Here is a 14,261-nt window from a genome sequence, read left to right as displayed (position 1 = left end):
GAAAATCACAGAATTTAAGTTATAACAGTGATTTTATTTTTTAAATCAGAGATCAGATATTTTAAAAACATCTTTTAAAATTCTGTGTCCCAAGACATTTAAAATTACTCTTCAATACCTTTTCTGAAAGATTTTTATCTTCCCTGAAAGCTCTAGAATTTTTACAAGAAGAGTAGATATTCCTTTGAAGCGAGGCCATGGATGAAGATTTATCAGCACACTATTACTGTGTAAGTAGCTGCTACTCTAACATGCCAGCCTTCTGCTCTGCCAGCAAAAATCTACACAACAACGAAGAATCTTAATCAGAAAACTGACACAACTGAAAAATAACTAAGAACAATTGTGTTTATTCAGCCACATCAGTCTCCCAGTGGAGACTTAGACTAATCAGGCATTCTCCCCAAAAGTTTTTTCTACTTAAATCTGTGATCTCATTAAACCCAACATTGCTGACCAACCACAGAAGAGGTGCTTGGGCTACCATGAAAAAAATCAGTGAACATACCACTTGAGTGGCCAAAGGAAGTAAACCCAGAAATAAAAAATTTGCTCTACTTTTTTTTTTTTTTCCCTAGATTTCTTTTCTTAGCAGTCTCTACTACTGAAGAGTATTAGGTAGTAATTTTGGACATACTTTTTCCTCTCCTCTAAACTGATATGTGTTCCAATTATAGCTTTGAAGCACTCAGTTTAAGACTACATGTTAGATCTTTTGAAGTTGACTGGAAAAGGACCCACTCAAACATGAAACACACTTTTCCCATTTTACCATGCTGAACCTGAACTTCAGAATTAGACCCAAAGAGTCCTTCAGGACTCAGTCTTTGAAAAGTAATCTATGAAAACTGCTAATAGGTTTCAGGAAAGAAAAAAATCAGAAAGAAAAATTAGCATAAAATGTCATTACCAATGATTCCAAGTGCAGGACACCATTTAACACACTAAATACAACTGGACTGGTTAAACTGTTCTGCCAAAGGAAATGGTCCTGTCATACCACATCTTTGCCTGTCCATCCCATTAAAATTTAGCTCTCCATCTTGCTTCAGTCAAGCTCAAAAAAAGTGTAGGAGATGCTCACAGGAGGCTTCACGAATACTCAGTTGTTAAACACCTCACTGCACAGCCAATGACTACGCAGTGGCAGTTTAATAAATCATCTTTTGTCTGACAAGGATGCTTTAAGGGTACTGTGTTTGTTGTAGAAACACAGAAAATAAAACTCAGGCTTTCTTAGGTCATCTGGATGGAAAGTTGATCTGAATTCTAGTTCACTGGACTAAATAACTCTTTTCAACATATACTGAGAGGGTAAAGGTGAATTTAGGAAAACTAATAATGAGGTCCTTTATCCACTTGGATGCTATACTTCTCAATACTCAGAGAGAACCACAATAACAGTTTAAGTAGGTCTGCAGCAATATCTAAACAGATTCTTATGGAAACTTGTTTCACAGCTGCAGAAAACTGAACTGTTCCCACAGGATGCTGAAGAAACTGTAAAATATGGCATATGCATGCGGAGTATTGACCCTGGCTGGATTCCAGGTGCCCACCAAAGTCAATGTCCTATCCCTCCTCAGCTGAAGGAAAATATAACAGTGGGTCAAGATAAGGGCAGGGAGAAATCTCACACCATCATAGACAAAACAGACTCAAGATGGGGAAACAGTTCAGTTTATTACCAATCAAATCAGAGTAGGATGAGAAATAAAACCAAATCTTTAAAAAACTTTCCTCCCACCCCTCCCATCTTCCCAGGCTCAACTTCACTCTCAGTTTTCTCAACATTTTCCTCCCCCTAGCAGCACAGGAGAACAGGCAAGGAGGGTTACAGTCAGTTCAGCACATCCTGGCTCTGCTTCTCCTTCCTTCACAGAGGGAGGATTACTCACACTTCTCCCCTGCTCTCACAAGAAGCAGCTCTTGACAAACTTCTCCAACCTGAGTACTTCCCATGAGCTGCACTTCTTCATGAACTGCTCCACCATGGGTCCCTTCCATAGGGTGCAGCCCTTCAGGAGCACACTGGTCTAGCATGGGTTTCCTGTACAGTACCCCAGAGTCTCTAGACCTGTCAGTGATGGGCTTGGCCTTGGCCAGTGGCAGGTCCCTCTGGGAGATGGCTGGCATTGGTTCCATTGGACACAGGGGAAGTTTCTAGCAGCTTCTCAGAGAAGACACCTCTAACTAAGTCACTAGCAAAACCTTGCCACACAAACCCAGTACAATCCAGTGACAAAGCACACATGCAGTCATTAAGTGCTCCCTTTGCTCTGAAACACACCCCAAGCAGGCAGACCTGACCAAAGCATCAAAAATTCCTGGAATGGATTTCGTACTCACCTCCTCTGCAGGTTTACAGCCATCTGGATGGTCCACTAGCACTGGTGGCAAAATCCTGACACATTGCTGTAGAGCACCTGTGGCAGGAACCATAGAGCAACAGACTGGCCTAGGGCATTTTGACATGAACGTAGAAGCAAAAGAGGTATTCCACCAGCAAGGTCTTAAGGCTGTCCTAGAGGAAAAACAGAAATTCAGATAAGTTCCTAGCTAAGTTCTGGCAGAGCTTGAGGTGGAAGGGGAGGAAAGTTCCTCATTTAAGATTTCAAAATCTAAAATCCCATGCAAGGGAGAAGGAGTCAAAGACTGTTTCTAAAAAGAGGCAGTGAACTGTGCCTGTGAGGAAAACAACATATGCAGGGAAGAGTGGAGAGGTGGAACAAGTCATCAACATTTTTTAGCCTTCCAGATGATATGATTTAAGTGGGAGGACTGCCTGTCCTCCCAAATAAGCTGTTATCTATTTTTGAGTTCTATATATGTCGTCCTCTATCCAATCATGAATACTTAGCACAACAAACTATGAATTGTTCTCAATAAGGCAAGAAAACAGCCTCCTCAAAAAACAGCACACATTCACATGAGCAGCTCCCCAGATGATCACTCTTTTGGACTAAATTTTCCTATACATATTCTAGTTTATAGATGTAGGGGTTTTTACATTCTTTCATCTCTCGCCCACGAGTTAAACATTAGCATTTATAATGACAGCTTTTGTAAAAAAAAGGTGTTATTACAGTAACACAGATTTGACGCTTAAGAAGCAACGTTTTTTCACTTATAGAAAAAAAAAAGTGACACCTGAAAAATGATGCCTGAGCCTTTCCAAGTCTTATCTGTGAAAACTTTAGCAATACTGAATGAATTCCTTCAAATCTCTGCCTTTGCCCAGTTAATACAGCAATGTCTGAAGCAGCTGAAAAGTAAAGAATGTGTCTTTACAGTCAAGAGAGATTTGAAATTTGTCTTCACTTAGGTAATATTTGCCATATATTATTCAAGCTTGTATCTTGCACTTGCCATATTATATCTGAACTTACTAAGATACTCAAGTTTCATGCTCTGCCTGTTCAAACTGTTACTTCTAGGTATCTGTCCAGATAAACTTTATAAAAGGGAGGAAAAAAAAACCTGATACTGTGGTAACATGACAGTATGGAGGAAGTATATGGTAAAGAAGTCTAAGATTGGCAGAAGAGGTGTTTGTCAACCACCTAATTATTAAATATTACCCCAATACTGAAGCAGGTAAAATAAGTATAACACTTGGCAGTTTCCCTTTTTTTTTTTTTTTATACCAAAGTAGAAGGGGAAAATGTCTTGGCTTAAGGTCTGATTATTAATAGAACTGGCTAAAGATCTCCTCAAAATGATACTAAGTTTTACCAAACCTGGAAAAAATAGGGAAGTTTCAAAGGGCCAGAAAAACATGATCCAAGACATATCCAGCAGGCAACCTAATATAAATGTTTGTTTCTTTTCTGAACATGTTAATATAAGAGATCATGATATAATTCTGAAGAGACCCAACTACTTTTATCAAAGCAAATTAGCTGTTGCCTTCAAGAGGTTAAACAGATTTCCATTATATATTTGACTAGTCTCTACACACTGCACTGTAACATGCAATACACATACAAAAAAAATACTCATATTTGTGTTGCTTATGTTAAAATAGCCCTTTGCATAGCACTTTTCTTCACTAAAACTCATGTGTCTTACAGAGGTGGGTGGAGAACATGATCCATTTTTGCTGATGGGGAAACAGGCCTGTTACTGGCCAAGTGGCTGGCAAGTCTGGGAGCAAAGTTTCTTCTATCTGCTCTAAAGTTTAAACTGAAGTTTACGTCTGTCTGGTTAGATGAAGATCCTTACTGTAGTGATTTTGCTAATTTATATATTTCTTCAAAGGATCCTAAAATTCAGGATCTTTGTTCAGTGCTGTCCAGACACTGACTATAAATAGTCCTTATAAAACACAAAACCGAAAGCCAAACAGTGAGAGGAGGACACACAGGGAATGGCCCATGTTGCCATTAGTAAGCAAGGCACAGCTCCCAAGGGCAGATGTTCACTTATTTGTAGTGAGCTTTCACACACTTAAAAGCTTATGATTTCCCTTGATCTTTTCTTTGGGTTACAAAAATGCCAATTCTATCATTCCTTCTCATATATATTCTCTATATAGCACCTTTTCTAAATCATCAGTCCTTACGTTTCTGAGGCAAATTAAGTGTGCCTACATCCTTCTTGAAGTACAATGGCCAAAACAGACACAGTACTTGAACTTCACATAGAACAAAGCAACAGGTTTAACTCTGCATCCTCCAGATTATACCACCAATTAGTCATGCCAATACACACCTCTTCTTTGTCAACCATATTGCAGTGTCAGCTCTCATTTTATAATCCATAGTGAGGAATGGGACGGCAGGAGGAACTTAACAGATGTTCTCTGTATTTTATTTTGACCTAAATATAAAGCAATCCACTTTTTCTTCTAAATCAAATCCTATTCTCCAAGGCCACCTTTCCAACAATTAAGATTTTTCTGAATTGCCATCCCACCTCTGTGTAACTGCATTTATTCCCAAACACATCTTGTCTTTAGATTTCATAACTATATGCTAATTAGCCAGTATGAACAAAAAACAGTTAGCTGAAACAATTATACAAAATCCCATACAATATGCTTTCTTTGCTGATAGAGAACTACTGAAAAACCTCTGGCTACTGTTAACCTAATGAGTTTACACACATCCTAAAATAGCCTTTTTTATCTAGGCCATATTTCCTTAGTTTGCTCTGTAACATGTGGCTTTCTGCAGTCCACAAGCTTCCTGTTAAAAAGGATATTACATTGCCTTGATTATGCATTTCTGATCTTCACAGAATCATAGAATGGTTTGGATTTGAAGGAACCTTAAAGACCATCCAGTTCCAGCCCCCCACCACAGGCTGGGACACCTTCCACCAGAGCAGGTTGCTGAAAGCCCCATCCAATCTGGCCTTGAATACTTCCAGGGACTGGGCATCCATAACATCTCCAGGCAGCTGGTTCTTGTGCCTCATCACCCTCACAATAAAGTTCTTTTTAGATCTAATCTACTCTCTTTAAGTTTAAAGCCATTACCCATTGACTTATAATGATCTGTCCTTGTAAAAAATCCCTTCCCAGCTCTCTTTTAGCTCCCTTTAGGTACTGGAAGGTCTAAGGTCTCCCTGGAGCCTTCTCTCCTCCAGGCAGAACCGCCCCAAGTCTCTCAGCCAGTCTGCACAGGAGACTCACTCCAGCAGGTGCACATGCTTTCTTTGCTGGAGGCCCAGAGCTGGACACTGCACTGCAGGTGGGCTCTCACCAGAGCAGAGCAGGGGGGCAGCATCCCCCACCCCCTTGCCATGCTGGCCAGCCTGCTTTGGATGCAGCCCAGGGAATGCTCATCCTTCTGGGCTGTAAGTGCACATTGCTAGGTCATGTTGAGCTTTTCATCCATCAAAAACCACTCGCCACACAACCTGCATTTGTACTTCAGGCCAATTCCCCATCCCCCCACCTCCTGCTTAACTACTGAGCATGATGTTCTGTGGTATGGAATATCCTTTTGGCCTGTTTGGGTCAGCTGAACTGGCCATGCTCACACCCAGCTTTTCTGCACACCCCCCACCATCAAGAGCGTGAGGCACTAAAAATTCCTTGTCTTGGAGTAAGTCCTACTTGGCAACAACTAAAACATCAGTGTGTTATCAACATAATTCTCATACTGAATCCAAAACACGACTGTAGCAGCTAGTAAGAAAAAATTAATTCTATCATAGCCAAAACCAGGACATCACTCAAAAATGAAGAAAGGTTTATTTGAAACTTATTTAAATCTAAACAGATTTTAACCAGTCAGTCTAATATGCTGACCAGAATCACAGCCACAGTGTTTGTAGAGTGCAAAATATAACTCTCATATTCAAGCAAGTGCCTATATTGAATAGTCTCAATAATTGCATTCTTATTATGCAGAGAACTTCCTTCTGATACATTTAATGTTAAAAACAGCAACAATCCTGCAGAGCTATCTATGCCCAATGAAATAGCTATCCCTACTTGTCACACCCCACTCACCACTTTCACCTCTTCTTAAATAAAATATGGATTGACTGTATGATTCTTTAGCCACGCATTACCTCTCCAGTCTGTGCAGTCAATTTCTTTTGTATTCGGTGAAACACCTCCCCACCACACACACACAAAGTCATGCACGTGCCACAAAATATGGAGCAAACTCCATTGCATCAACATTTTTTTTCTACCAGGTCAATACAGTAGTGTGACCTTGCACAAGGTCAGAAAAATCAGTGCAAGAGACTAAACAGAACAGCATTAAATTATTAGGGTGCCATTAAACTCTAGAGAAAACAGATTTGTAACACTGAGAAAACCACATCATCTTCCTGTTATTCCTGAAGTGACCAAAAATACATTAAAAAATCCAGAGTGTACAACAAAACAACCACAGTTTTGCTCCACAAGTCTCCGCGGCTTTATCTTATACAGAAAGACAGCAAGGAAAAAAAAATAATCTGAGTAAATCTTTCTTAATGGAAACAATCCAAAGTTTTTTGGTTTTTTGCTTTTTTTTCCTGCATGCAATTTGTCTGGGAAAAAAAAAAGATTCATAGGCATCATTTATAATAGAATCAGCAAAACCATAAAGACAGGTATTATATTTAACAGCTGTTAAGTACACACTGCTATCATATTATCTCCCCAAAACTTAGGAAGAAACTGTCAAGGTAACAGCTGCTTTGATCAGACTGACATCTAAAGTGTATGTCATTACTTTTCTTGGCCTTCACTAACAGGTTGTTCACCAACCAAACAATGATTCTGGCACACACAGCCAGGCAAACAACGCAGCAGCACCTTCCTGTCACAGGCCTCCTGCTGCCTATGGGGACAGGGACTCAAAAACAACACAAGCGGTGTATGAAAGGGACCAAGAGTGATGGAACCCACAGAGGTATTTTGAAGTAAATATGATTTGTAGAAGTCAACTCTAAAATGCACCCCAGCCTGTATCCCCAAATCAAGACTACTGAAAAGCTGTTTTTCGTGTAGCTTGAGAATACTACACTCCTGGAAAGCACCAGAAAAAAACAAAAATATGAGACTGTCTACCGCTTTCACCTGTGAAGTGTATACTGTCATATTCCACATCATTACTAAATCCCTTTGAACTGCAAGAAATAGCTTTTTCATAATTCAAACTACCTACACAGAATTGTTCAACTCACAAGAAAAAAAAAAGAAAAGCAAGAAAAAAAAAAAGCTATTTTTCATAACTGCTCAACTGCTTTCCAGAAAGACAAAAACCCAAATTATTCACAAATGAGGAAAAGCACTGCAGGTTTGTAAAGATGATAGAAATCTTTCTAACTCCCATGATTCAAAAACATCAGTAAGGCAATCAAACCAGTTTATTTTTATAGCATTAACTTACATCAGCTTTAAGTAGGAGCACAGAGCATCAATCCAGGCATGCTTGCCTCCAGTGGGACTATCAACAAAGAGTTGTGTGTTGACTGCTGCGAGCTGGCAGACACCCTCTGCACCTTCTCTTCAGCCACCGGGAAACACTACCCTCATTGTTTCACAAGTATGCAAAGCAACCAGCACTGGTGTGTATGGAGGATGTGAGCCACAGTGAAAAATGCATTAGACACCTCTCAGCTCCTTCAATTGACAAAACATTCACTATGAAGGAATCCAGAAGTCAAAAAAAAAAAAATTATGTTTGTGTCAACTAAAGTTTTTTGTTTGCATTGTTTGTTTATAAAGAGTAGGTAGTGTAGTTTCCCAGTAATGTTTCCACTGTAATAAGCTATGAAAACATAAAGACTGAGCTGTACTTTGCTCTAAAATCTCCACCCTCCTATCCAATTTCAACTCCAGTCTTGTCCTCTCACCCCCTTGCTGGGTAGAGCTCAGGTGGGACCAGCAACAGATGCACATCCCCAACACATTTCCTGTGTAAAGAGCACTGACTTTGGACCTCACCCACAACTCTTCACAAGTCACATGAAGCTCAGGAGACATCAGATGGTTATCACTTACCCTAACAGATCAAGTCATCTTCCCCAAAAGACACGAGCATTTCAACAGCCTTAGATCGAGCAGCAGCAAACAGGCAGAAACATCAGCCCCTCCAGCAAACAAACCAGCAGTAACCCCAGATATCCATGTGTGTGCATGTGCATAGCCACATAGACAATGTGAATTTCTTCACTTAGCTTTTATAAATGTGGCTCAGTTTCCATTTTCAGAATACTGCTCTTTGCTAGAAAAAGTGTACATAACATTAGCACCGGCAAATGTATTAACCAGGGGCCCTTCAGCTGAGGAAGATGGGGCTTTAGCACTTGTCTTCTCTAACTCCTGAGAAAAGACTCAATGTTTCCAGACCTCCTGAGTAAAAACATCCTATTTAATAATGAATGCAAAATAGCTAAATACATAACTACATTAAAATCAATGACAGCTGCCCTCATAAATTTTACATTCTGTAAAATTGCATGCCCTATGATCAATGATTTTTTCAACAGCACGCAGAGGGCTTCAGAAGAGCTGCCTGCTTTATTCTAGGTTTAATATTCAAATGAACAACCTGTAACCTCCCTTTCTCTGATCTGATGCAAAACACCCAGGTAGTAGTAAAGCTTACAGGTGTGGATGGCATGGGAGAAGAGAGTTTAGGGGAAAAAAAATGTATACGAGTTATTCCCATACTCATTTCATTCATTTCCACTGATAATTACTGTATGTACTGTTCCATTACATAATAATGGAACTACAAAGTGAAATAGCTACAAATATTTCCCATTACCTCAGAGATGATTGGAGGGATGCAAAGTTACAGACATTCAAATATACTGTTTTGATGGTGCTTAAAAGATCACAGCCTCTGCCTTCTATGGGCCAAGAAATCAGTTTGCAAGTGTTAACAACTGCGGGATAATAAAGTTACAGCAGCTCTATCCAAAATGCAAAGAAAGAGAATTACAGAATTGTTCTACTTCGAATCAAAGGCTTAGGTTTTTTTGACTTCACACACACGGAGTATCATAGCAGGAATGATAGCACATCACTTAGAGTGAGAAAAGTGGGAGGGGGAGGTAACTAAGCAAGATCCTAAGACTCACCATTCATAAGTGCCAGTACTTGAAATAAATCAACTGGTAAATTTGCAAAAGCAAATGTCACATTTACACAATGCTTCTCAACATTTACAAAGGGCATCAATGATATTAATATTTTCTCACAAAGATAATAAACAAAGTGCTAAGTGGTAGAAAATCCCCAAAGTAAAACCACTATTCCACACATCTAATTATGTCTCTTTGGACACTGAGAAATCATTTCTTGCAGCACTCTGGCAGGAGACAGACCACTATCTATTCAGCTCCATAGCTTCTTTGCAAAAGAAATATAAACATTAGAGTTCTAAATTAAATAATTTGTGGCTGTATACAGAGCTAAAAAAGGCTGTTTATATATTTACTAACTTAGGAACCAAATGAAGCTATAAAAAACCCCTCACAAATCTAACAGGAAGTTGTTTCTTGCACTTTGTAATTAGCACTTGTTAATCAAAGAGGAAAATGAGGAAATTGCATTCTTGTCCACAAGATTTTCCTAAGTCTTATATTATCACACATTACAACATTAGCCCCCAGTAAGTAATGGAAATCTTAGAGACAGCTGCTTAAGAGGTGAACAAGCATATCATAACTCCAAAGTCCAAAATAACACATTGCTTATTAGGAGGACTTTAATTCAGGGAACAGTTAAGTTTACAGTACACAAAAGTAGACCTTTAGAAAAAAGTTACCCTAGGGCACAGAAGTAATACAGACAACCTCCCCTAGGGACAAAAAAAAAAAAAAAAAAAAAGTCTGGCCTAGGAACTCAGTCCTTTGAAAATATTAATGTTCTATTTAAAAACAAAATTTTGTGGTGAGGGAAATAAATAGTGAAGAGGGAATGGTTTTCTGCCTTCTGCCAGATTTAAAACTTTTCAGTATGACTGTCTGTCAGTGTCAACAGGAGAAAATATACTCAAACCAACAAACTGCTTGGCTGAGCATATGTCTTCATGCACAAATACTAACCCTCCCACAGAAACTCTAGTTTCGGATATATGCATCTGCCTCCAGGCAAAGCTCTGCTGCTTGCAACAGTATCTGAAATTTGGCTGAGCTGACAAATGACTATCATTTCTCACTTGCAAAAGTAGCAAGATCACTTTAAACAACAACAGCAACAAAGTATTCCGTTCTTCTAAGTAAAATAAAGCAGACAAACTTTTTCTGGCTTCAGGTGAGATAATGGTCCCTAATTCAGGAAGTTTTGTTTAACACGGAGGAACACAGGAAACATTACGTTATCAAGTTTCCAAAACAATGCATTCAGTTAGTAATACAGATCCCAATTTTTTTCTTGTCCCTTTTTTTGTAAAGTCAGTAACTACTTTCAGGTAGTTGAAACAGAATCCTGAGAGCCATTAACACTGTCAAAACAAGGATGAGGAAACTGCGACAATAACCCAATGAATTAGCTTTTCTAAAAAAAGCACTGCTGTTTTAATGCAGCCTTTGGCAATGCAGCAATCCAGCCCACAGTTTCCCAAATCATGCTGCAAACCTTCAGGTTTCTTCCTAGAAATATCCCATTTCATTTGATTTACTAATTGCTGAGTCAGTCAGCTGTTTGCAGCATTTTTCTTTTTACAAGCACAAACCCAAAAGGTACTTCAGTATGCAGGAAACAAGGTATGCAGTTTACGTAATACATCACTCTTAAAACAAGTGAAAAGAAAAAAAAAAGTTAAGAATGCTGAAAATCAGCACTGCAGCTCAAGGACTGCATAATAACACCCATAGTCCTTAAGCATTTGCTCTATCCCCACACTCCTTTCTGACAACATCAGAGTTGAGTACAGATTAGAGCTAATTCAGCACAGAAATATACTGCAATTGAGAAATTTTTGCAATCAATTTCACAATACTTGCCTAAGGAAGGGAAAGAATGGCCAGGAAAAGACTACTTCAGCAGCAGGGGCAGACACATGAAGCTAATAACCTAATTCTTAAATTTTGAGAGTTGCCACTCTCTTACACTAAATCTCAACATGCCTATTATGAGGTAATTATATCTTCTATTTTCTCCAATTCTGTAGTGTTTGTCAGTTATTCTAGATCAGTTTTCCACCTCAATTTTACCAGCCCTTTAGAGGTGGGCCACAAACATTGTTAATTACATCATGAGGAAAGGATTATTAATCTGCTGTTTGGCAGAATGCTTCACAGAATGAGAAACTTTCATTGCTGGAAATCTCCATCAGTCATTCAGATATGAATTTGACTATTTAGCATTTTCAATAACTGGCAAGACATGAGTTGCTTGCCTGAACACCTGACTGATTCAGGGTTAAGGAATAATTCTTGCTTGAATATTCCAGAAAGAGATGAAACAGGAATCTTCTATACAGAGGCTCATCCTGGTGTACATCAAAAGCTATATTAAAATATGCAGAATGTTTAAGTTTCTAATCAGCCCCTAAAAATAAAATTATTTAAGATAAAATAGTGCAACAAGTAGGCTAGGGACCTGCTATGCTGAAGGGAAAGTCAGGATATTGAGAACTATGACTTACAGAAGAATAAAATCAGAATTTTTTTTTATAAAGTAGGTCTGCTATGCTATAGAACTTTTCAGCAAGCATCAAAATGAAAGAAGGCACCTTTTAAAAATACAATTAAATGTAAAGCAATTAAAAAATTACCACACTACTTTTGTTCAGTCAACACTGAATTATTTTTATTCCTTTAGACACATGGGGAAAAATTTTGGAAGCACTATACTGTCTTAAATCACTTATCCCAAAATTTTTAACTTATCATGCAGCAAAGCAAGCAGGGAGCTCTCAACATTTCTGCCAACCTCATGACAGACCAAAACAAAGCCTCCCAACTCATTCAGCTCTCAGCTCAACTGTTTGACAGAGTTAAATGCTTTGCAAATGACGCCTCAACACTGGCTCAGGTGGAAAATGTCAACTAACTTCTTTGTATAGGTTAGGAAATGTACTATGCTTTTTATGAACTCAAATTCAACTCATCACTAGTAACTAAACTAGAGAAAGCAGTGCCAGCTCAGACAGCGTTTCTAAAACCTTCCTCTGCAACTGAAAACCTCAGGCTTGCAAATTCCTTCCTGTGAAACTCCCACCAAAACAGAAGACCATCCATTTTTCAAAATACCTGAGCTGAGTTTCCATGATGATAGATGAACATTTAGCTTCAAGACACTTTGATATAAAATTAAGAAGAATCAACTCATAAGTAGTAGTTCAAGTGCTTCATCAGCTGTGAAAGAATAGCAAGTGCTGAGAATGGGTATTTGCTTTGCAAGCTGGAGTGCTCTACAGACCAAGAATGCTCAAAGCAGTGATTTGTCAGCATTGCTCTTAGATTTGTAGCAAAAAGTGTTGCGCACTTCCAGAAAGCAAGTTCTAAATAAACTCTAAATAAAAATATGATGACTTAAATACCATCCTTCCAGCAAAAGCCTTATCAACCTTCCATATTAATGGGAAAATTACATACAGAATGGAAAATTAAATTTGATTTTCCAAATCATAATAACATTCAGCTTATTCATCGAGAATGAATACGGCAAATAAGTTTGTAAAAAACTTATATTTCAGTGTTATCTTCAGCACATGAATGTAAAAGAAAATTACAAGTATTTAAAGAACACATACATCTAACTTCTTATATATGGTCCACAGTTTGGAATATCATATAACTTTTTGCTCAAGAGACATCATATCTTATCCAAACACATATACTGTCTTTCCCACCTCCCCAAAAATTATTCCAACATACTCCAGGACTATATTGGTGTGCCCTATGCTGTAAATGAAATCAGACAATGTACCTATTCTATATTTTACTGGGGCATATAAACCCATCCCAGATCTTGCAAAGATCCCACTGGTATTTTCCTGGAAACTAAGTCCTTTGTCAAGAGTAAATTTTGTCTTTGTCAGAGTCAAGAGGGGCAGGAAGGAAGAAGGTCAAACTGATTTTTTCCGATGTGAAACTGGCTACACAGGCAAACCATGCTAATCAAAACCTTTACCTATCAATATGTAAATTGTCCCCAGTCAACACTTTCACATTCCCTTCACTGTTCTGGATTTGCCATCTCTTTTGCTAATTACCTTGCTATACCTCTGTAACGTCACTCTTTGACAAAAGAAAGAGTGAAATATTATTTAGCCACTGAAATATTTTGTTATCTTCTAGAGCAACACATTTTATTCTCTCTCGACAATATTTCTGTTCCCTTTTCCTACAGGTTATATGTTGCCCAATACTTGTCTTCCTTTATTTTGAGCCCCTGATGAACACCTGCCAAAAGCCTCTAATTCTGACAGAACACAAACTACTTTTATCTACTGAAAGATGCTTTGTAGCATCACTCATGCCATCCAATCCCAATTCTCCTCAATCTCAAATATTTGCTCCTTGAGGTAACCTACTTCCGCAATAGTTTTCCACAAAGCAATGTCTCATTATCAGATTTTGGGTTATCTTTTAGAAGCAGAGGCCTAGCCTTTAACTATGTACAAGTTACATACTGAAATAATTCCAAGCTGAAGAGACAACAGAACAGTTTTTCAGTATTGAGACCCAGTGATTTACATATAATGCTTTGAAAAGTATGTCAATGACTCATGAACATCACCAGAATGACAGGAAATTTTAGTGTAGCAGGATGTTTTATATTACATGCAATTTTGAATTTTTTTGCTAACATGCAGTGTAATCCCTGTTAGAAAGACCACAATAAACAT

General features: G+C 38.4%; 1 protein-coding gene across 2 annotated transcripts in view; it reads right to left on the bottom strand.

The window, feature by feature from the left end:
• Positions 1-14,261, bottom strand: part of GALNT1 (polypeptide N-acetylgalactosaminyltransferase 1) — an 86,448-nt gene that overhangs the window by 58,794 nt on the left and 13,393 nt on the right. Inside the window, exon 2 of one of the 2 annotated variants that reach the window (XM_014256805.2) lies at positions 2,350-2,524. The gene's annotated coding sequence lies outside the window, so the exon portion shown is untranslated. The remainder of the gene's footprint in view (positions 1-2,349; positions 2,525-14,261) is intronic. The other variant, XM_088061367.1, reaches the window with a different exon arrangement.

This window comes from Pseudopodoces humilis, chromosome 1 (assembly GCF_049639895.1).
Source record: "Pseudopodoces humilis isolate 2021_Gansu_Grassland_sample_001 chromosome 1, ASM4963989v1, whole genome shotgun sequence".
Classification (NCBI taxonomy): domain Eukaryota; kingdom Metazoa; phylum Chordata; class Aves; order Passeriformes; family Paridae; genus Pseudopodoces; species Pseudopodoces humilis.
Note: the sequence above shows the minus strand (reverse complement) of the source record. Positions and strands in the feature narration are given on the sequence as shown.